The sequence below is a fragment of the Prenolepis imparis genome, unplaced genomic scaffold (genome assembly GCF_030444845.1).
Source record: "Prenolepis imparis isolate NDT839.2.m4 unplaced genomic scaffold, iyPreImpa1.0 SCAF_2, whole genome shotgun sequence".
In the NCBI taxonomy this organism is placed as follows: Eukaryota; Metazoa; Arthropoda; class Insecta; order Hymenoptera; family Formicidae; genus Prenolepis; species Prenolepis imparis.
Genome location: NW_028141160.1, coordinates 14265512 through 14288840, shown reverse-complemented (window position 1 = coordinate 14288840; position 23329 = coordinate 14265512). Strand labels below are relative to the sequence as shown.

Below are 23329 nucleotides of genomic sequence, written 5' to 3'. Positions count from 1 at the left end.
AGTATAGTGTACATATACTGTCCGTCGACTTTCCTGCAGAAAAGGAAACACTTGACACAGCCCGGTCACGTCTCACCAAAAATACACGTCAACTCGGTGTACAGTCGGTGTGTCCGAATTTGCACCGTTCGAGAGTTCCCAACTGTGCGCTTCGTCCCCGGCCAAAATGTCCCGCGCCGCGGTTCTTGTAACCAAGTGATCCACATCCGGCGACGAGAGAGTGTGCATGCGGTTCGCGAAAACGCGCGCGCGAAATTCCGTTGAGTAAACTAAAGTAAACTGGAGCAGTACGAAGGACCGAATTTAGAGTCGTCGCGCGAATTCACGGCGTGTCTCTTTGCGAGATGTACCGTTTCAAATGAATATATCGCGTCATGCTGCTGCTAGCGAGAGAGTCCGAGGTATTCCAACGCTCTCTGCCTTGGTAGAATTAGAAATAGAATAAATTTAGAATATGTGTCACATGTGTGTTAGCATATGCAGTATGTTTTATTCACCGAGTCACGGACCATCAGCGGATCGTCTAAATTAGCTTAAGCTTGTCGCGATGTCACGACAGAATATCGAATCGCGCGGCGAAATCAAGAAATTGAGTCTTTATTTACGTGCAGAGCGCATAAAATAAAAATGATAAAGGAGGAGATTCTTCTGAGAGAAGGGAAGCAAAAACAAAAAAAAAGAAGAAAGAGAAGGAGTGATATTTTTCGTAAAGAATAACTTCGCGGCGCAAGTGCCAAGGGTAAATATTCTCCGCAAGGTTGTCTAGGTCGCTCGCCGAGACAATTTTTTGCATTAGGGGCTTCGTCGCTTTGTCTCATCTTCGCGCGCGGATGAAGAGTGTAAGCTGGAAAAATGCAGCACGCGTGATAGTGGTGGTGGTGGTAGTAGCGATGCTGTTGGCAACGGCGTTACGTCAAGACTGGATTCCCGACAGGGTGCTATACACGCATCTTTCCGCTCTGATACGCGGAGAGAGCGCGCGTCCGCGCGACCATTGTTACCCTGACATTCTGCGAGGGAAGAAAAACGAGAAGAGTGGAGAATCTGCTGTTTACATACGGAGGAGAAAGGGAGGGAAAGAAGGGGATGGATGTGTTGGATGGATTCCACAACGTTGGTACAGATACCCTCGGGCAATACGGCGTAATTCCGCAACGCGCCTGTCAGATCCGCATGACTTGACGCACACAGAAGGCACGACGACGCTGCAGAGATGACTTTATACGAGTCAAACGAGAAACGGAGATCGCTCGTGTCATCGAGCGGAAAAGAAAGCAGTAAATAAAAAAATGCACAAAAAAAATATATATGTGTATGTGTAAATTATGTAATATGTGTAATGTTTGTCCTGAGTTAGAGAAATATATTTTAACAATTTTAATTATAAAATTTCATCATCTTTATGAACATGTTCCGTCCTTTATATATCAATCTTCATTTTTCTTTTCTTTCTGGTTATTTGCTTTATATTACAATGTCGAGCTTGAATTTAAATATTAATATATTATCTTTGTTGCTCCTGCGCGCTCTCTTCTTCGAGAAGATTAATAATTTGAAGGAGACCACACATGCATATAACCCATTAAATTTTAATATGCAGAAGAAATTTTTGAGAAGCTTGTATGTGAGCAATTTAGGATTAATGCATTTTGCTTATCAGAAATATTTCACATCGCATTATCAAATATTGGACTGAAATCTAAGGTAATGATCTCACTTTGCTATATTTAACAAAATTATTTACGTTTGCATTAAAGCTAAAAATTATATTAATCATTCTTTTTTTTTTAGAACAAAGATATGAGAGAAAAACGACGATGTATATCCAATTTAGATAGCTAAAACTCAATTTGCATCATCTATAAAAAACGATCTTTTCCTTTTTCTTCGGATGAAGTATATTGACAGGCTGCGCATAATATCGACAGTGAAGGTAATAATCTTTAGCAAACAAAAATCTCATCTAGTTTTTATATAGTTTAGTTCGTAGGGAGAGAGAGAGAGAGAGAAAGAAGCACCGGAAAAATCTGACATCGTGCTACAAGTCCACGTTACCGTACGTGTTTGCACAAAAGCAAACACAATCAATTTCTAATAATGTTAGCTTGCAGAACAACCGCAGGTGTATAGATAAAGTGTTGTAGATAAATCTTTAAAATTAATTATACGATCTACTCAATCATATCAAATCAGATCATTTGTGAAATACTTCTATAACTTAAAATATATTTGATAATTTGAAAGAGATTTATAAAACGAAGTAATCTATGTTAATTAAGCGGGCGCGAGAGAAAGAGAATTTCGCGAGAACAATTGTCTGATGTTTGCATATCGAACACTTTGGAGTTAAGGATTATCTCGGCGACGACAAAACATAAGAAAGAATAGGCGACAGAAAGAGAAAACGATAGTAATCGGCGAAACAGGCGATCTTTTTGTCGGAAACGACTTACAGCCCGCTAGTTACATTGTAGAATTCTGTAGCCTAGAGTTTGTGTAGGGTTTAGCATCTGCATGATAGCACGGAAACCATTTACAAAATGAAGAAAGAAAGGACGAGAAAGGAAAAACAAAAGTATAATCTTCGAAGAAGAGTTGTCCTTTAGATTACTTTCATTGTTCTCTCAAAAAAGATGCGTTTCGAGATTGCAAAAACCATTTAAATAAACATAATTCCCCAACTAACTTTTCGACAACTAAATACAATATTTAAGAGTCTATATTAAGGTCTTGGGATATAACTTATTACCGAAGGTATAAAAGAAAAAGATAAAGAGTGACGTTTTCAAAGTTTAACGAAATATCTGTCAAAGTCGAAAGTCCAGAATTCCGATTGTGAAAGAAAGATAATTCGCGTTTAATTATATCGATAACATCATCTCTCTCCTTCGCACTGTAAATTTGCGGAAATTTCTTCCGGTATTACTTAAATATTAAAGAGCCTCTTCAGGAACGACGCGATAATGCTTAAAAAATTAATCGCGTAATTCCTGGCAAGGAAAAAAAAAACGCGACAAAGAAACAGAAGAAGAGAGCAGACGCCTTTCGCTCTGTCGCGCCATCGTTCATTTTTCCGCGAGAAAAGCGAAAAGGAGACTAAGGGTAATTAATTAATCCGGATGAAGGTACAACCAAGAACTTCCGTCTCGCCCTACGCTCTTTATTACCCGTGCGAAACAATGGCGAGTATGCCCTCGAGGGTCTCGAGAAATATTCGGACGATTCGCGAACATAGCACACGTCTCTGTCGGTTTCGTCGCGGATTTGCATCGAGTTCGAGAAGTACTCGAATAAACACCGGGCAATACCGCGGCAAGAAAACGGCAGCAGTTAATGGAACTTTTCCATTTCCGTTTCTCGTAGTTCGTTTGCGAAAGTCGAGCTTGCGACTTCGCTGTTAGTACATCTCGCAAAAACCTTCCGAAACTCTCTCCCGGATGATGTCGCGAGAAACGGTTTGCTTGTTGAATAATCCCTTAATTATGGCGTAAGAAATGCAAGCTACAAGAGTTAATCTTTGTCCACCCTCGCTGTGATCGCGCAACGATAAAATTATATCCCTGTGTTTTTCAATTATAACGTAAAATTACAATTAGAAAATATCTTGAAATTGCTTTTAGCGCTTAATGCTTGAAATTATTATTTTATTAATTTGCGAGAAGAATAGAAATGAAAACGCCGCTTTAATGTATGTACTGTCTCTTCTAAATTTAAAAAAATATTCCACATAATGCATATTTTATTCATCAACTTATTTAATAATCTAAGTGATCATTGACTTCGAATATATGATTTATCGATTTCTAGATTTTCGTTTTCCATTAATCCACTATAATAGCACAAATCTAACTCGATTCGTCAATAATCAAAAGATTTTTCACTAATAAAATTTTCCTAATTAATATTTCCTTTTTAAAACATATATACATCGATGAAAATGTTCGAACAATAAATATAACTAAATATAACAAGAATTCAAGAGAAGCGCGAACAAATCTGATAACGCGAATTATAAATGACAAATCTCTTGAAAAAAGACACAAAACTGTAATATGTATTTTGATATGTTGGAAAAATAGAATATTCGATAAAAGAAAAGATAAAAGATACAGAAGCTTAATTTAAAAATGGGAATTTTGAGAATAAGTTAAACATGCAAAAAGCACAATAAATAATAAATAGAATTGTATAATTATAACGTATTATATATTTTTTATATGCTTCTCTCTCTCTCTCTCTCTCGTCGAATAATAATTTAATTTTATCAGATGCGATTAATGAAACAATGATTAAATCTTGCATAATTGAAGTTTTTTAACGAGCTGGCGCGGATACGTCTATCGCGAATCGCGACGAGATTACAGTACATATGAGACCGCACTGCCATCAGCAGCATATGGAGCACCAGTAGAGATGTTCCGTACAAAATTTCAATCTTATCGTCGACCGTGAGAACATTTCTCGTATTCTTTTGCCATCATACACTGAGAAAAGATATCGCTCTTACGACTCTCTTATGTGAGCGCCACGAATGATAGGATATAATGACACACTCGAAATAAAAATAACAGTGAGATAACAGAGGAAGTACCTCAGATACCGACTTTATTCTCCTTATATATGTTGTATCATTCGTATTTGAGGTTTATTTAAAATGCGTTTTTATATATTTAATTAAAATCAAGTACTGCTTATTTATACTAAATTATTATTTAAATTAAATCGACTATAAAATTTAACACGCACTCTTTTTTTAGACACAATAAAATGCATTCAGTGCAGATCAACACCGAGTATTCAGAAATCAATAATTGATATTAAATAAGTTGGCGATAGAAATAAAATCATGCTTAAAATATTTCTTCAACTTGGAAGAGACAGCACATAAATTAATAGCGTTGTCGTTTCTATTCTTCTCGTAAATTTATAATAATTTAATAAGCAATATCAAGATGTGTGCGCTAGCTACTAATTTTACGTCATAATTAAAAATAGGAATAATTTTATCGTTATACGGGTCGCAACACAAGAGTAGACAGAGATTAACTCTTGCAGCTTGCATTTCTTATACCATAAATGCGCGTTCGATGCATCATTGTCACCGATCAGTTATTTCTGCATAGAGATGATTAAGAAGGCGACACCCACGCGCAGGCATTCTAGGCTTTCTTACCTGTGTGCAACTCACGACAGTAATCTATACACGCGACGCGCTACTTCGCCGAGGATCATGCATAAGCGTTCACCGAATTACATCGGCATCCAATCAGAACTCCTCCGTAGCAGATGCGGCGAACTCAAACCCCCGACCCTGATCGATCCCTCTCTCTCGCAAGTTTCTCCAAGATCGTCGACTCCCGTCGAAACTTCAGGGAACTTCGAGCGCGGAATCGCGAACGGATTCCTCTCTGGTATAAGGCCCTTTCAACAGGTACTTCTCGCCTTTTTGCGCGCGAGATTATCTCGCGTATTACGACGGAATTGTGTCACGACGACGACATCCGCGACGTTAAAATGCCGTCGAATTGATTCGCCGCATCGTCATAGCGAGACTAAAGTATCTCAATATCTTCGTCATCGGAGAGGTCTTTATCTGCGATACGCGATAAGCTCGATAAAGCAAATCGATAAAACAAGTCGCGATAATGTTCAAATGCGCAACGCGAAAGATTCGTACATTATCGTCTGATATTTTTAGGAAATTCTTCACATACCTTATTTATCATGTTCGAAATAATTAATTATCGACATTGCGCCACTAAAGTTCAATTCAAATACGTATATATAAGGAGAACAGACGGCAAAATAAGTTATTTAATCATCAATCTCATCAGAATTCGATAATCTCATCAGATTATCTAATTGTCTCAGGCTGATACATATATACTGGTTGTAAAATGCAAATTGGGAAAAATAGTAAATGCAGATAGTATTTGCACAAGAAGGAGTTGGATCTATCAGGCCGCGTACAAAATTACAAAGTTCTTGCAAAGTGAAGCCAAAATTTCGCAGCACCACACGCACACGTTAACGTCCGTAGATGAGTTATTACAGTGAATAACATTATAGAGCGAGTTCGCCGAGTATTATTTCCATACATAAGTACGTATCTCGTACCTCTCGCGCTTCGTATATACCGTAAGATATAATGATATTATTACGAGCTCCTAAAAGAGGGGAGAATACATATATATATATATATATATATATATATATATACGAATTAAAGTCGAACACGCGACGGAGCCATTCAAGCGCGCATTCGTCGGCCGCGGGAACAATCGCGCGCAATTGTGCGTTTTTACGACACAATAGAATTGCGTCGAGCATGCACATACCTTTGTAGTACATCGCGTACACAGAATGGAGAAGAGCGTAGAAATTTCGAAATTATTGTTTGACATTCTAATGGGACGTATGCGGAGGTATTTAATTAAACGAACATTATAATGAAGAGAGTAGGTGCGATGAGTCTGTTGGCGGCTGGCGAGCTATTTCGCTTCGTCGTTCCTGACCGTGTCGCGTCACTTTAACGTTTTCCACCGGAAAGAGAGTATACGTCCGTTTGCATTACACTTCGCGGTAATGCCTCCGATGTGTGTATGTATCTACCCCCTTTCCCTCCCCTTCCTACACGTCCCTATTCATAGTAATTTTCCCTCCCCCCAACACATTGTACGTACATAAAACATCGCGCCTGAAATTAACGCACCAAAATGCGAGAAATTGTCGTGTTTTCGGTGTCGGTGGGATAATGATGACATTGACCAGCCTCATTAATAGGTCTAATCAATCTTAATAATCGCGTATAGTAATGTATAATTGTAAATTGAACGTGTAATGAGAAATGACAATCAAATAAATAAATGGAAGTTTTTGATTAAGTTTTGAAAATTTGATAATTCAATCTTTCACCCGGATGGCACAGAAGGTAATGAATATGCCCTGGAGAGGTTCACGTATAGGCGGTTGCGCGTATATATCGATGCAAAATAGCAATGATACCACAAAAATGTATGTACTCGCGATTCCGGATTAGAGAGATACGTAGATGTGTACTGTACACTTAGGTATACGTACATGCGCTTAATGCGCGAGCGCGAGCGCAAACATTATGCAGCTTTACTAAATTTCCTCGAGACAAACTTGCTTTTTATAAAATAAAACAGTTCTTAAAAATAAATAAATCATAATTCCCTCATATTCCGCATTTAAAATGTGCGCCTAAAAAAGATTGAAAAATCTAAGATTATTATATCTTTTCCTCTTATGTTTCAGTTAAATTATATAGATGTTCTCTAACAATATACATATATATAGAATCTTTTTATACCCTACTCTTTTCTAAAAATATCAATTTTATATCTCTCGAAAAGATACAAAAAAAGTTAATATAAAATTACATAATGCAGTCTATTTTTTTTTAATTTTACTTCCATTCATACAGGATTTCAATGCATGTGATTTCTCATTAGTGATAAAGACAAAAATTACAAAGGCAGCTTATATTCAGCAGTTACAAAAGCGCATGTGGTCGATAAGCACGATTCGTATAAATATTAGATATATCGCCCGCATTTAAAGGCTCCCGGCAGCAATTGCTATGCTGTGTCGTGGTACGATCGACCCATGCGTTTCCGCTGGATTAATTGCCCCTAAACGGGGCCAGACTAGGGGCGATAGGGTAGCTTGCGGGGTGAGCGAGTTCGGGGCGCGATTAAATCACGCTCGTTAAATCGAAGCGGACGGCGCCAGTGCTGCAAAAATTGGTAGCTCGTTTATCCCGGCCGACTCTAAAATCGGCACTGTATGACGGGGGACGAGCGATGAAAAATTAATAAGCCCGCTGGCTGCGTCACACAATCCGGTGTATAAAAGAACATGGAAGTGGCGAATGTCCTCTGCGAGTTCGATGCATCGAATATAAATTTTCCTTGTTCCTTTTTTTACGCGTCTGACCGCGACGAAATTAAACGCAAGCGAATGCCGTCTGTGTCATTCGATCCGAATAAGTAAATTAAATCCAGCGCGAGAAATTCTTCATTGACCTTCGGTATTCGACATTTTGTCTGCGACATTTGTATTAAAATTAATCCACGTATCCGCGGCTCATAGGAATTCCCGACGAGTTTTGCAAGGTTCCGATGACATTAATTATAAATTCTGACATATAACATAAGCCTCCTACTCCCCTTTTGCATAATAAATTCATTTAAATTTCAATTCTTTCTCTCTCTCTCTTTTTTTCTTTTTTCCCCTCTTTGGTCGTATCTAAAAATAATTAATTTATATCCGAGCGCTCGGAATTTCGTTATATCACCCCAAGGTGCTTTCCATTCATTTTCCGGAAGATCAATTTTTTTTGTTCCGCCGATGGCGGAACAAGTGAATAACTTTCGACTCGATTCCCGATGAAGTGGCGAGCTCGATAACAAATTGGCGGACTTGGTCGCGGGATTCGCCCGATAGGAAATTTTTAATGAAAGTTACTAGGAAGGATACGAAAGTTACAGAGCAGCCAACGAAGCGAGAAGAGTCCCCGGTAATCTCTGACATCTTGTTACAGCTTGGTGTAAGAAAAGCGAAAGAGAGAGAGAGAGAGAACCGAGCGAACGGCCGCGACCTCCTCTCGTTCAATTAAAGCGTCAGCGTCCGCGGAAAACTTTTATATGAATGGTTTTCATTACGTCGCGGACTTATTAAGGGCGTCTTCGCGCGGAGCATTAATATCCTCGTCGCAACGAGTTTTGTTATCAAGCGCGACCATTCAGGCCGCGGTGGAGCACCAGGATACACACACAGACAGACACACGCACACATATACAAAAGCATGGCACTATTTTAACATCAGCGAACTTAGGACTGAAATCTACAAAACCCCAAGATTCTTTTCATACATACCATTCGGTGCTCGTAGCTCGCTCCAATTAGAGGATTTTTGGTTCCCGAATAAAGTAAAAGCCTCGATGTTCGCTCTCGTACGTCAATTAATTCGATCTGAAAAGGAAAAAAAATCATATTGTGACACAAAAGTTTTCATTTTATTACTTACAGAATTTTTCTATTATATCGAATGGAAATATGCCGCTGTTGCGTTATTGCATCGGCGGAAATATTCCGTTCAGACTGAAGGACGGAAATAATTCGTTTGGTATCTGTGCGCGATATTAAAAGACCGGCAATACAATAGTCGTATAGGTAATTCGCTATTCGGAGTCATGCCGCGCACAAAAAAAATGAATTCTTGCGTGATGATGTATCACGTGCGTAATCGTACGGTCGGTTACACGAGCACATCGCCCGGTACGTTCGGCTAAACCGATGATAAAACAAATCGTGACAAATTGCCAGCGAGATGTGGCAGTCTCGCGTCACGCAATTGCACCGGCGACGCACGGCTTCACCGAGTTAAAGAGTGAAAAAATCGCGGCGGGAGGGAAACGTGTCGGAATTGCATCGAATGGGTGTATTGCGCGCGATTTAACATAAATAAATATTTATTTATTGCATTTATTAATTATATATATCATTATCTTCTTTAATAATAAAATATAAAATATGTAAAATCACGCGCACAGGATAAACGCCGCTCGTTTCAAAATAATACATTTTGCATAAACGTATTACATTTTTATGTACATGTGCTCTTTAAGTAAGGATAATTAAAAGATGATGTAGCAATCTCCCCCCTTCTTCCACCGCATTCTACAACGAAAAAAAAAAAAAAAAAAAAATGCAAAAGGAAGGACAGACACCGGAATTATGCCTGCGCGACACGCGAAAGTAATTCCTGTGGCGGGTGTCTTCCTGATTTCGCAGAGTGCAGCCTCCGCGGACTTTCCGGCTGTGATGAAAAATTGCGCTTGCGCATGTTCCATCTCCTAAGTACGTCCGAGAAGCTGATTCTCCGGCACCAACACAGGCGCTCGAAATGTGCATGTTTCTCGCCATAGTTTGTCGTCACAGACTTTTGCAATTTCGCATTCGTAAAGAAAACAAAGAAGAGCTTGAGAATGACGAGGAGGAAGAGAAGACGAGAAGGATATAGATAATAAAGACGAAAAAAAGGAAAGATGCTAATAAAAAGAACAAAAATGTAATACGCAAAAAATGTATCCTCGCAATAATAACGGTACTATATACATTGCGAGGGAACAATTATAAAATATATATAAATACATTTCTCTCTCTCCCTATTCCTTTCATGGTATTCCTTTCATATGGCTAGCGAGGTGAAAGGCAAACCTTCGAGCGCACGGAAATGGACCACTGAGTGGGCTCCGCATTAATGCATCACTAAGTAATTCGTGGTAATGAGCAAGTGGTTGCTGGCAAGTATCTGGTAAGTACGGAAGCAAGTAACGAATACGCGTCCTTTGCCATTCGACTTCCTTTCCGCCGGTACTCGAGTGTAAAATGATAGCCTTGAGTTATCTCTGCTTTCATGGAAATATTCTTACAGTCAATTACACAGTTGCTTTTACGCATGTATATTCATTATCATTTCTACGAAAACAAAATTTCGTATCGTTCCGCAAATGCAGATATCTTGACACAAATAATACATTGCCGAGAATCTGATAGAAGGTTTTCACTAACAATAAGAACTAAAACATAGATTCAACAAGATTATTAAAGAGCAACAATGTATGCCTTGATTGTTTGTCGACGAAAATATACGGCGTTTTAGTCATATCTAATGCAGACAATGTTCCACGGCAGTTAACTCCCTGTTAATTAAACATTAGATGCTCCGGAAGGTCTTCGTTGACAAGAACCCATACGTAGGAAAATGCGCACATTTATCAAAAGTAAATTTAACAAGGAAAATTAAAGAAAAATTAGAAGTTCGTTTGCCAAATCTATGTGGAACAGGTGATACCAATTTTTTTTCCTCGTAATAGTCCCTTTAATTTTTTATTTGCATCGCAAAAGATGAAGCTTTTACTCGGAACATTACTACGAAATTGCGAAACATCTCCATCCTTTTAAAGATCTCATTAGTCTATAAAAACGTGGATGTCAACTAAATGAGAAAATTGCGCGAACTCTTTGAAAATTGAATGAAATTGAAAAAAATAAGCAAATTCGTATCTTATATGTATATATGTATATCTGCTGTACGAGCAATCCCACACATGCCTCTTATTACGCGTTTTCGTTTCCCTTTACTTTCTATGTGCCGGTACGAGCTAGCAATGCGCAAATTCGTGCCGCAATTTCGCCGTAATTTAATTTAACCTGGCATCGTCCGAGCAAACTTTCTCGCTTCCTAAATCCCCCGAGTAGGAGCTCTCTCTCTCTCTCCCTTCCGTCGAGCTAAAGCGGGCACAAGCCGGATGGATTTTTATCACCCTTTCCCTTATCCCCTCCTTTCTCTCTCTCTCTCATCCACCCCGCACCTCTCTGTCACGCTCTAATTTACAGGCTGATTTTTGGCGAAATTGTGAAATTGGAGTTGGCAAACGCACGAGGAGAAAGATGCGATTGCGCGAGGCGGAAGCTTCATTTCGGATTTCAGAGCAAACATATTTGCCGGATTCAATTAGAGTGTAAACTACTTCCCGGGTTGAAACCTCAATATAAATTCTAGCCGGTTACATGATAATCCTGTATTATTATTGTTATTATTATTGTTGGGCGAATAAATTATTATATGACGTACTGTTTCATTCTACAACATCATGCAATATATAATAGTTTGTTCGCTTATTCGATCCTTCCGCGAAACACGGTCCTAAAATACTATCGAGAGAAGGTATTACGGAAAAACGATTTTTATATAGATATATAAATCATATTTTTGACACTGGTTATTCTTGATATTCCGCGTTACTAGTTTTAGTACTCCATATTTTGTTTTGTATTACATATCGCAGTGTCTCGTTGAATTGTTTGATAGCAGATTTGCGGAGCTCTTTCAGTCGTGTTCGCGCACGAACCTAGTAATTTGTCGCAGCGATGCATTCAACGCTGCGGATCGAAAGGATTAAGAGCATCTATGGGTGTACAAACGGAAGCGTGAATAGCGTGTAGCGTTAGCAACGTGTGCGATCTTTTCTGTCATCATCAATAAGCTGTGATCGATAAATCATATATCGCGCAGTAGCAATGGAGTGGAACAACATATCTATTTCTAGAAGTACGTATGTCCATTCAGAGCTTAATGACGAGTGTATGATTCTTTGAACGCTATTTCTAAACTGGATATCCTATTCACGAGTAATTGCATGTACATAATTAACTGATATATATTATATATAAGATAATCTTTCAGTTTCTATTTTATTCCGGAATAGTTATTGATTCAACGACGATTATTATTATCACTTCTATTATATCTGCAGAAATATTGATTATTGATTATTATAATATCAGTTACATCCGGAATATGGACCAAATGACATTTGTGATTCGAGATAGTAGATTCAAAACGGACGCCGGATCAATGCAATGTCGATGTCACCCCAAAAGAAGCAAATGATCTCGGAACAATGCAGATGCATCAGAAAGATAAATATAAATAATAAAAACAATTATATAATATATAGGTATAATTAAATCATATTTTTTGTTCAATATTTTTGTTTATTTAAACATCAAAATGTTAAAAATTTTTAAATATTTTTAAAATGTATAATTGTATATGTATTTAAAATATCTGCAAAAAAAAACATTATAATTGTATATTTTTTTCACAGTATTTAAATTTTTTCAATATTTTAAAGTTTAATAAAAAACGAATATTAAAATTTCATGAAATACTTTGATTATTAATGATTACATCGGACGGATTTACAGGACGGATTCATTTCGCATTTTCGTCATATTGGAAATGTCGTTTCTTGTCTCTTCCATACGATTACACTAAAGGTATTCGCGTCGCACGATTTTATAGGTGATACATCGGAAGCACATGAAAGCGCGATGAATATTTTCGATATGCATCGAGAAAATGCACGCACGGAGTGGCAGGATAAAACAACGAATGAATCAAATCCCTTTTAGAATTTTATAGTGTGATTTTTTCTAAATTTTTCAAATCCGCAAGTGTATTCTGAAAGAGTGATAGAGACTAAATTTACAGATAATTTTAGAAATAACCAACCAAAAACGTTGCAATATTATCGTATACGTTCTGTTTTTAAAAAGCTCAATTGAATTTTAAAAGAATGATGTTTTTTTCGTGTTATTTAACATTATGTTATGTTAAAATTAAATCTCTTTTCAGATTCATATAAAATTCGAGAGATGCAATATACATTTATCAATATATTTAAAAATTACAACTTAAACGTTAAGAGTAAGTAATTAAATGATAAATCGTTAAATTAACTGTTTCGTCGATGTTATGTTTCTTCACAATTTGCGCAAACGCTTCGAAAGTTTCCCCGGTGTAGAATTACGTCGACGGAATTAACATTCGTCCGATAGACGACAATTTGTCTTTGCGCCATTAAAATTCTTCGAGGAGTTCCCAGAAGGAGTTTCCAGTTGAAACATCCTCCAACAACCGGGAGTCGAGTCCTCGAAATGTCGCAAAAAGTTGGCCGATGTTAATGGCTTGGTACGATTACGCGAACCGCAAAGCAGCACGAGAGTAGCCGCGCCGGGAACGGCAAAGAACAAAGTACCGTTATTCCTTGCGCCAAGATGCAGCAGCAGCGGCAGCAGCGATACTCTCGGCTCCTGGAGCATCCATGCCACCGTGGACGAACTTCTCGCCGTTGAATTATGCATGATTTCCTGCCCTCGGCCGCTAACCATCCGCGTCACCGCCACTTTCGCCGCGCCTTATTTAATAATCACGACGAGATCTCCAGTATTAGAGAAAGGCACCGCGATGCTGAGAGTGAAGGAACTTCCATGAGCTCAGCACTGTACATGCGAACCATAATATTCTCCGACGAGAGATTCGAAAAATTCAGAAACGAAATTCTGTATTTCCGAATTCGCTAACCGAACGTCTTTCGAATTATGCAAATTTCAGAGAGATACACATTTATAATTTTATATACTTCCTCTCATCCTTTCATCTTCAAATTTAAATACAATTAATATTTAAATTTAAATTTTCTTTTTAATCCCACGAGATGTTATATACTTATACTTCAGTTTCATTTTAATCTCTATTTTTTTAGTGGAGTATCAATTGTGGCGGGACGAGGAATATAAAGAATAAAGAGAATAATATAAACGTCATTTCCACGTGCTCGCACGGAAACATTCTCATCGCGGGTGTCGCGTCGGAAACCGCGCGCATGGACAGAATTTGCGAGAATGGGCGACGATGAATATAGCAAACGTTCCGATGCGGATACGCTCCGGAGCACCATAACCAGCCGTTAGGAGCGCAAGCTCCGTTGGTGCTTGAAGCTTAATCCTCCGCGTCGTCATAAGATAACGGCACTCGGCATCGTATAAACTTCATTGTTCACGAGGTAAGCGCCTGGCGCAACATCACCGTTACATCGTCGCATTGTTCCGGGACGATTGGCGTCTCTCTCTCGAGTGACATTGACGTTACATTGATCCGACGTCGATTTTCGATAAATTAGATTTACCACGGAATCTCATCGTGATGGACCGATTAATGGAGCTCTTAAACGCGCGTCTTTACTTCGCGATGTGATCGTCCAAGATGAGAGTACTTTGTGAGAAATCGGAATGGATCAATCTAAACTACAACTCTTTTCATTTTCCTTTTTTATCTTGTGCCTTTGCCTTATAAACTTACACATTTAAATGCAATAATGATTTATATGCAATCTGTTTTTAATTAAAGCAATTTCATTTGTAATAAATTTAATATAGTGTGTTTTAAAGAACTAAAAAAAGAGTAACATCTTTATTGAGTAAATTAATATAATCGTCTTAATCATTTATCATTTAATATAATTAAAAGGAAATTATTTAATCCATTATTTTAATTTTACTAACCACGCTTTGACCCATAAAGTCTTATTACTACTTCAAGTAGCGGAAAAATCTTGTAAGGTAAAGACGCTGCAAGAAATCAAAACAACTGAGGTGGAATATGAGATAAGAAAGCCCGCAATGGAAATGCTCTTCGGCATTTCTCGCAAAGATAAACGATGTTATAGAGAACAAGATATCTCGGAAAACCTAACAAAACATTTGAAAATCCACAAACAATAAATTAAGAATAAATTCATATAAAATAAATAGCGTTTCTCCAGTAGTTTTGTTAAGAAATTTATATTGAGAAATTAATAAATTTCAATATACTTGCTGAATATGTGTGACACAAATTTCATGTAATACTGCATTAAAATTATAAGCAATGCGTATACAAATCCCTTTCTAAAAGAAGCATATTATTTACATTGTTGTTGCTTTTTCGCGATGTTGATTAGTTGTCTCGATTCGTGTTGTGCATTATATTCATAGCATCGAGCAGCTGTCATCGCGAGAATTAGCAGAATAACAGTTTGTTCAAAATAAAATAAAATAAAATAATATTATGTTTTAAATAATATGTTACAATACTTTAAATTCGATTAATATTTTGGACAGTTATCAGTTGATTACTGTAAAAAAATATTAATCGCTGATAAAGTATTATAACATATTATATTACTTACAAAATATTATTTTAATTATAATATGTTGTAAATAATAGAATATGTTATAATATATACTTATAATATATACCTTGTCCGCGATTAATATTTTTTGACAGAAATCAGCTGATAACTATCAAAAATATTAATCGAATTTAAAGTAAGACATATTATTTTATTTTATTTTATTTTGTACAAACTGTCAAACTGCTAACCCTTGCGATGACAGCCTCTCGATGCTATAAATATAACGCACAACGCAAATCGAGACAGCTAATTAACATTGCGAAAAAGAGGCAACAATACTTGCGAGAATCGACTTAACATGTCTCTTTTAGAAAGGGACCAGAACAACATAAAGCATGCACTATTCCTCGATTTTATGTTAAAAAGAATGATAAAGAAATCAGCTGATAACTGTCAAAAAATATTAATCGAGTTTAAAGTATTATAACATTTTATTTAAAACATATTATTTTAGCGTTAATTTGCTAATTAAATTGTAAAATAATATGTTAAAAATATTAAAATACTAATATATTGTAAATAATATGCTATAATGTCTTATCTGCGATTAATGTTTTTTGACAGAAATCAGCTGATAACTGTCAAAAATTTTAATCGAGTTTAAAAAATTATAACATATTATTTCAATTTTTATAACATTATTATAGCAAATTAACGCTTTAATCAGCTGATTTCTGTCAAAAATATTAATAAAGCGTTAATTTGCTAATTAAATTTTAAAATAATATGTTATAAAATGTAAAATACTAATATGTTATAAATAATATGTTATAATGCCTTATCTGCGATTAATATTTTTTGACAGAAATCAGCTGACTGTCAAAAATATTAATCAAGTTTAAAGAATTATGACACATATTATTTAAAACATATTATTATTTTAATTTTTATAACATATTATTTTAAAAATTAATTAGCAAATTAACTCTTTAATGATTTCTGATTTCTGTCAAAAAATATTAATCAAGTTTAAACAAACTTCATATAAAAATATCATTCTTTTTTATATAAAATCGAGGAATGCGCGTAGCGCGCGCTTGTGTTGTTCTAGTTAAACAAAAATCTTTTTGATCATAATGAAGTTTGTTTAGAATTATATTTTCTGTTTCCCTATTCTGTGTGTTCTATTCAATACGTTTTGTACAAAATAGAAAAAATGTACTTTACGTGATAAATAGTGACAGAAAGATAAAAAGGCAAGAAATAAATTTTTAGATCTAAATATTATATAGTCACTCTGAAAATTAGTTATTCTGCAAGATTAATTATATAGGAAATGAAATAAATTAGAAATGAGAAAAATTAATCGTTAATTTTGTCTACTTAATTTTTATCGTACAATCTAATCACGCAAATTTTATTAACACAAATTGTTTATTTATCATTTTTATATATGACTAGAAATTTATAAAAATTAAAAAATATTTTATATTTAAAAAGTTGAAAATTTATAATTAGTATATAAAACTTCTTGAGCACATTTATGATTCTTTTAAAATATGCATAATTTAAATTTGTGCATGACAGAATATCCACGAAATGTCAACCGAGTAAAATATCAGTTTTCTCGAAAAAATGATATTTTACGTCAAGGGCAATCATCTCTCGAATCTACATACAGTTTTAAGAAGCTACCGTTTTAAGAAGCCATAGAAATTCTCTGTGGTGACATCCGTCCGTTGTTATGCTAAACTTAGGAGACGAGGTGTAGGGATGGAAAAAGGTCAATTGTGCCGTCACGTTGAATAAAGAAAGATGAATCATTCGCGGACCCTTGAGTAAAATTTATATTGACGAAAATTCATGTCTTTTATTATCTCATGCCACATCATACTTCACCTTTCTATCGCTATTTCGTCGTGAAAATGATATTTTTTTATTTCATAAAAAACAAATTGAGCAGAAAAAATCGCTCTAAGCAAACTCCGCTACAATAAAAAAAAAGTTATTGTTTAATTTATACTCGCATATCGTTTTTAGCAGTGTCAGAAAAGAAATAACTTTTTTAAAACGTTCTATTAGACTAAATCTATTTTTATATAAATATAAAATTCAGAAACAAAAGAATGATTTGGTAATCAAACATGTTAGGACTCAAATAAAAAGGCATTTCGAATAAAAGAGAATAAAATAAGCGAAAAGGACAGAAGGAAGATCATGATTTCGCGAGTATCATGACGATTCGCGTTTCCCGTTATCTTTCGTACACGCATGCGGTGTATATACAGGCCGCAAGCCAAACGCGAAGTTTCGCAATAAGCTCCGAGAATCACATATAGTAGAGACACGGCGCGTATATCCGTGCGTTTTTCAACGCGTCTATTTGCCCGAAAAAAATCCGCTTGGAGTAGATGCGCCGCGAGATATAAAATGTACTCTTCGGATTTACGACGATGGAAAAAAATAGAAAAACATTTAAAAAAACAAAAAAAACGAAGATATTCCGTGCAAGCGAAGGTACACGCGTGCGTGCCGGCAGGAGCGGCGCATGTATATATGGATCAGAGAAAATGGTCGTTTTTGTCAACGAGGGTAAAAAACGTTTCCCAGTTATCGGGCGTAGGAGATGCTGGAGGCAGAAACAATTTTCGATTCGGCGCATGCGAAAATTCATATCGCCACGTTGAAAGAGAGGGCAGAGAGATACCGGATGGTCTCGAAAGAGGGAGAGGGAGAGAGAGAGCTAAAAAAATATAAAAAATATAAAAAAAAGAGAGACAGAGAGAAATGCACGCGCGGAATCGACGTGTTTGCAAATGTTCGACGCGTGGCCGCAACGCCGTGATGGAAGAAAAAAATTGCCTATTTCAACGTCCAGCATTTTCCCAGGCAAGCTACTACCCACTCGCCCCCCTTCCTGTCCCTGGTAATCTAAATTGCGGCTTGCATGCCGACGAAATATTTCCGGTGCGTGTACGATGACCGCGGCTATCTCTCCGCCCTTCTCACTTGCAAAAACGTTTTTCGGGTTTTGCGAAAATACGAGAGACGTAACGTCGATGCGATACTTTTTGCACCCGTTGTTTTCTTTCCTATTTCGTTTTATTTATTTATTTTTTTTTACGGCTCTCTCAATCAAATTTATGAGAAATTTCTGGGCTGCCTGGGTAATTTTTAATCCACGCGAAATCTGTCTCGTAAAAATATTTGCGAGATATATTAATGCGAATTTTGCTCCGCGCGTTATTCCGCATCGTAAACCGAATAAACGTCACCGATTTCGAAATCGGATGTTGCGATGTAACGATCGCTTTCAAAACGATTTTACGTACCTATCGATTTCCGAATACAGTTTTGTGCAGCATCTACCCCCGTCAAATTTTGCATTTTTTACTTTTTTTTCGTCGAGTAAAAAACTTAATTCCTGAAAAAAATTCGTTTCAATCTTCGGCCTCTGGATACCTTAATTTACCATTGCCGGGCCCTGCTAACGTAATGTCGTTACCGTTGTAAACCATTCGCTAGAAAATTCGCCGGATCGACCGGTAGATGTATTTGTTGCAACGGTCGACAACACAACGGCGCTTTTTATCGGAGTGGATCTTCTTCCGTGTCGCACGCACGGAGGAAAAGGGTTACAATTGCAATATAGTCGGGGGCGAGCGAAGGAGAACGAACGGGTCGTTGCTTGGAAAATCGGTGAAGTATTAGCGCGCCCGTGTCACGCGAAGAATGAACGCCAACTATTTGTACGCTATTTAAGAGGCTCCCGTATTCTGGGAAATGCCGAGGACTGAGATCGAAATATCGCGATCTTTATAATAGAGTTCACATCGATATGTTCCTAATAATGGCAATAGTCTGGTACATTAATATAATTGTACGTCATTAAACTGTAACGTTTGACAAATGCTTACACAAATGCTTATATTTAGAGTAAAAATCTTGAATTTATACCTATTTTATACGGCGTGTGGTATCGCTCGTTATTTATATTTCAGAGAACTACCTGTTAAAGGTTTCAGAAGAATTTCCCCAATTCTATTTACATTTCTCTTGAGAATTATTTCAATTTTGCTTCTAATTTTTGTGTAAGAATAATTTGTTTCAATACAGATTTCATCTAGGCGCCTATCTGTTACAAACGATAATAATTAAAACACGCGTGCCCTTGCGTGTAAACGTTACATGCTTCCTTATCATCAGCAAGGACTTCACGCAGTTGATGCACGCAATATCTAACAACCTATCAGATCTGATAAATAAAATATACATACCCTCCTTGTGTGTGTCTGTGTCGAGAAATTTCATGTTTCTTATCATTGAGGCACGTGTTGTTTATGATAAGATAAATTGTGAGCGCGTTAGTTACTTTCAGAGCCTCTCGTAAACAAATGACAGGGAGAAGTAATTTTATCAATTCCGAGACATCTCGTAAGGGGGAGAAGGGAGGAATGACGTTCGTTAAATCAGAGGGAGAGAATATCTGAGGAATTTGCGAGACGTCGGGAGAGATGTAAGGAGATGAAGAATTCACGGGAAAACACGTCGACGTGTATACCGAGGCAAAGGCGCGACGAGAGGCGCGATTTATTGGATGAAATGCAAATTGAATCGTAGTTAGCGAGAGAGAAGGCCGAGAAACGACGCGAGTAAATCGTGCCACCTTTCCTCTTCTCTGCTCTCGATACCTCTTCTCTCTCTCCCTATATACTGTTCCTTTTCCCCACGAGGGCTCTTTCATCTCCGCCGCTCTCGATTCCTCTCTCCCTCCCTGTATTCTTTCTCCGATAATTCGCACATAAATTCACGACAAATTGAAATAAAAACTGGGTCGATCGAAATGCAATTTACCCGAATGCACACCGCGCGGCTAGGAGGACCCACCAAGATCGTTTACCACCCGGAGAGCCAATCAGAGCGATTTTCCCGGCGCGATTTTCCCCCTCGCCGTTAATTGCCTACTTTGCATCTATTTCTGATGACCGCGCGCGCGGCACTGACTTGTTACCACCAAATTGCGGTGGTAACCTACCTACCTACCACCCGCTTTTCTTTCGCAGAGAGGAAATTATTCGTACTTATACCGGTTTCGAGTTTCCGTTATTGACGCGCGTGCGTGATTATTTCGAGAGAATTTGCATACGAAGAAATTTATCGCTCGTTTCGCAGAGGTATGCCGGGTTTTTAAATACCGCGTTCAAATGGCGCTTTTTATGGCTACATCCATTATATAAGAATACGCATTATAAATAAATGCCAGTGTTTTTCGTCACAATTTGCATCCCGCGCCAGAAAACATATAGCGACAATTATTTGTCAGAAAAAAAATTTTTTTTAATTAAAATCAAGATCGCCCTCGTTAAATTTAAAGAAAAAATGTTTATCACTGTGACAAGTACGCTAAGTGTCCCTTTGTTACCCCTCTTAACCTCTTTTTAAAAACTTTACGCTGTTATTTTGATGTGTGATACTGATCTATGTTAGATATTTTACTACTTTATTACGACCTTTTACTCGTGGAATGGAATACTTCAAAATTATTATGAATTATAAAGTTTATATGCAAGCATTGTTATATAATTCACATGAAAATAAAAAAATAGAATAATATTTAACATCCGAATAACTTCTTTTGAAAGTTGCTAAAATGTGAATGTATTCTAAAGTTAAATGTAACATCTTTGTGTACAAAAACTTGTTAGTTTCAGTATAACCGCCACTTTTCAGTTTAATTTTTGCAAATTTATGTATAAATCTGCGTAAATTTGATTGACCCAATAATGCGTAAATTTTGCTACGATTCCCTTTCTAAAAAAGGCATGTTAAGTCAATTCTCACAAGTACTGTTGCCTCTTTCCCGCGATGCTGATTGACTGTCTCTCGATGCTACGAATATAACCCACAATGCGAATCGAAACAGTTAATCAGCATCGGAAAAGATGCACCAATACTTGCAAGAATCGACTTAACGTGCCTTTTTTTAGAAAGGGATGTTATAATATTTTAAATTCGATTAATATTTTTGACAATTATCTCAGAGCTGATTTTTGTCAAAAAATATTAATCGCGGATAAGATATTAAAACATATTATTTAAAACATAGATGTTACTATTTTAATATTTTCAACATATGATATATATTTATATCGCCCCATTATCGCTATAGAAATATTATAAAATATAAAATAAACAATTTCTCACTCACCGATACTTTACACGGCACTCCCGACACGACGCGTGAATCGCACTGTGTATCGCAATGCTACCTGTAACAAATAAAATACATACATATATTAGAATAATCTTATTATTTCGCATTACAACATACACAATATAAGTATGTAAGCTAGAATTAACGATAGATATATCCACGGATCGTAACACATTCGAGCGCGCAAAAACAGATTAAGTTGGGTTATGTTGGCAAGAGATTTTGCATCCAATTTTTCGTGAAATATGCGTCTCGAACAATTACGACTATACACATTAACGTTGAAATTATGATATGCGATTGATAAATATTACAATACAAAGGTTAGAAATCGTTTCTAACGATTATGCTTACTAATTAATCACAGCGGGACGCAGCTCCAACTGCCTGATACTCGCGGCGTTTCGGTAATGGCCGAGGCTACAAACATCGGCAACTTCACTCTAGTAACGCGCGCGCGATACTATATACATGACTTAATATTAATAATTAATTAAAACTCGAAGGAGATTCGTTCGAAAAGATATAGCTTTAAAAGATACAGAAAGAAAAAATATTAATCGAGAATAAGGTATTATAACATATCATTTACAACATATTACTATTTTATAACTTTTACCATATTATTATTTTAAAATTTAATTAGCAAATTCTAACATACACAATATAAATATAAATATATAAACTAGAATATTTAATTAGCAAATTTTTGCTTTATTAATATTTTTTTATAAAAATCAGCCGATTAAAGCGTTAATTTGCTAATTAATTTTTAAAATAATATGTTATTCATCTTTTTCGTCGCGCAATCACTCAGCAATTAGTATGAAATCATTAATACAAATCAAAAAGAATAAACAATTATACGCACTATATATATTGTAATTTTATTATGCGCAAAGTAAAAATTTAGATAGATTAAGTAGTACGAGTCAACAATTTCTCACTACGTTTAGCCTTTTCGTCGCGCAATTATTTCATCATTAAGATAAAATCATAAATGCGAGTCAAAAACAATAAAAAATAACACGCACTTTATATATCATAATTTGATTATGCGCAAAGTAAGAATGTAGATAGATTAAGTAGTACGAGTCAACCATTTCTCACTACGTTTAGCTTTTTCGTCGCGCAATCACTCAGTTATTAATATAAAATAGTTAATACGAATCAAAAACGATAAAAAATTACATGCACTTTATATATCATAATTTTATTATGCGCAAAGTAAGAATATAGATAAATTAAGTAGTACGAGTCAACAATTTTGCACTACGTTTAGCCTTTTCGTCGCGCAATCATTTAATCAGTAACATATAATCATAAATGCGAGTCAAAAATAATAAAAAATAGCACGCACATTATATATCATAATTTTATTATGCGCAAAGTAAGAATGTAGATAGATTAAGTAGTACGAGTCAACCATTTCTCACTACGGTTAGCCTTTTCGTCGCGCAATCACTTAATCATTAACATAAAATCATAAATGCGAGTCAAAAACAATAAAAAATAACACGCACTTTATATATCATAATTTTATTATGCGCAAAATAAGAATGTA

The 23329-nt window shown here is 36.2% G+C and overlaps 1 protein-coding gene across 8 annotated transcripts in view; it reads right to left on the bottom strand.

Annotated features, from left to right (window-relative positions):
• Positions 1–23329, bottom strand: part of Pgant9 (polypeptide N-acetylgalactosaminyltransferase 9) — a 201516-nt gene that overhangs the window by 74026 nt on the left and 104161 nt on the right. For 7 of the 8 annotated variants that reach the window (XM_083057830.1, XM_083057861.1, XM_083057851.1 and 4 more), the window contains 2 exons: positions 21760–21820; positions 8902–8997 (listed from right to left, as the gene is read on the bottom strand). The gene's annotated coding sequence lies outside the window, so the exon portion shown is untranslated. Of the gene's footprint in view, positions 1–5173; positions 5544–8901; positions 8998–21759; positions 21821–23329 lie in introns of those variants that run through there. The other variant, XM_083057855.1, reaches the window with a different exon arrangement.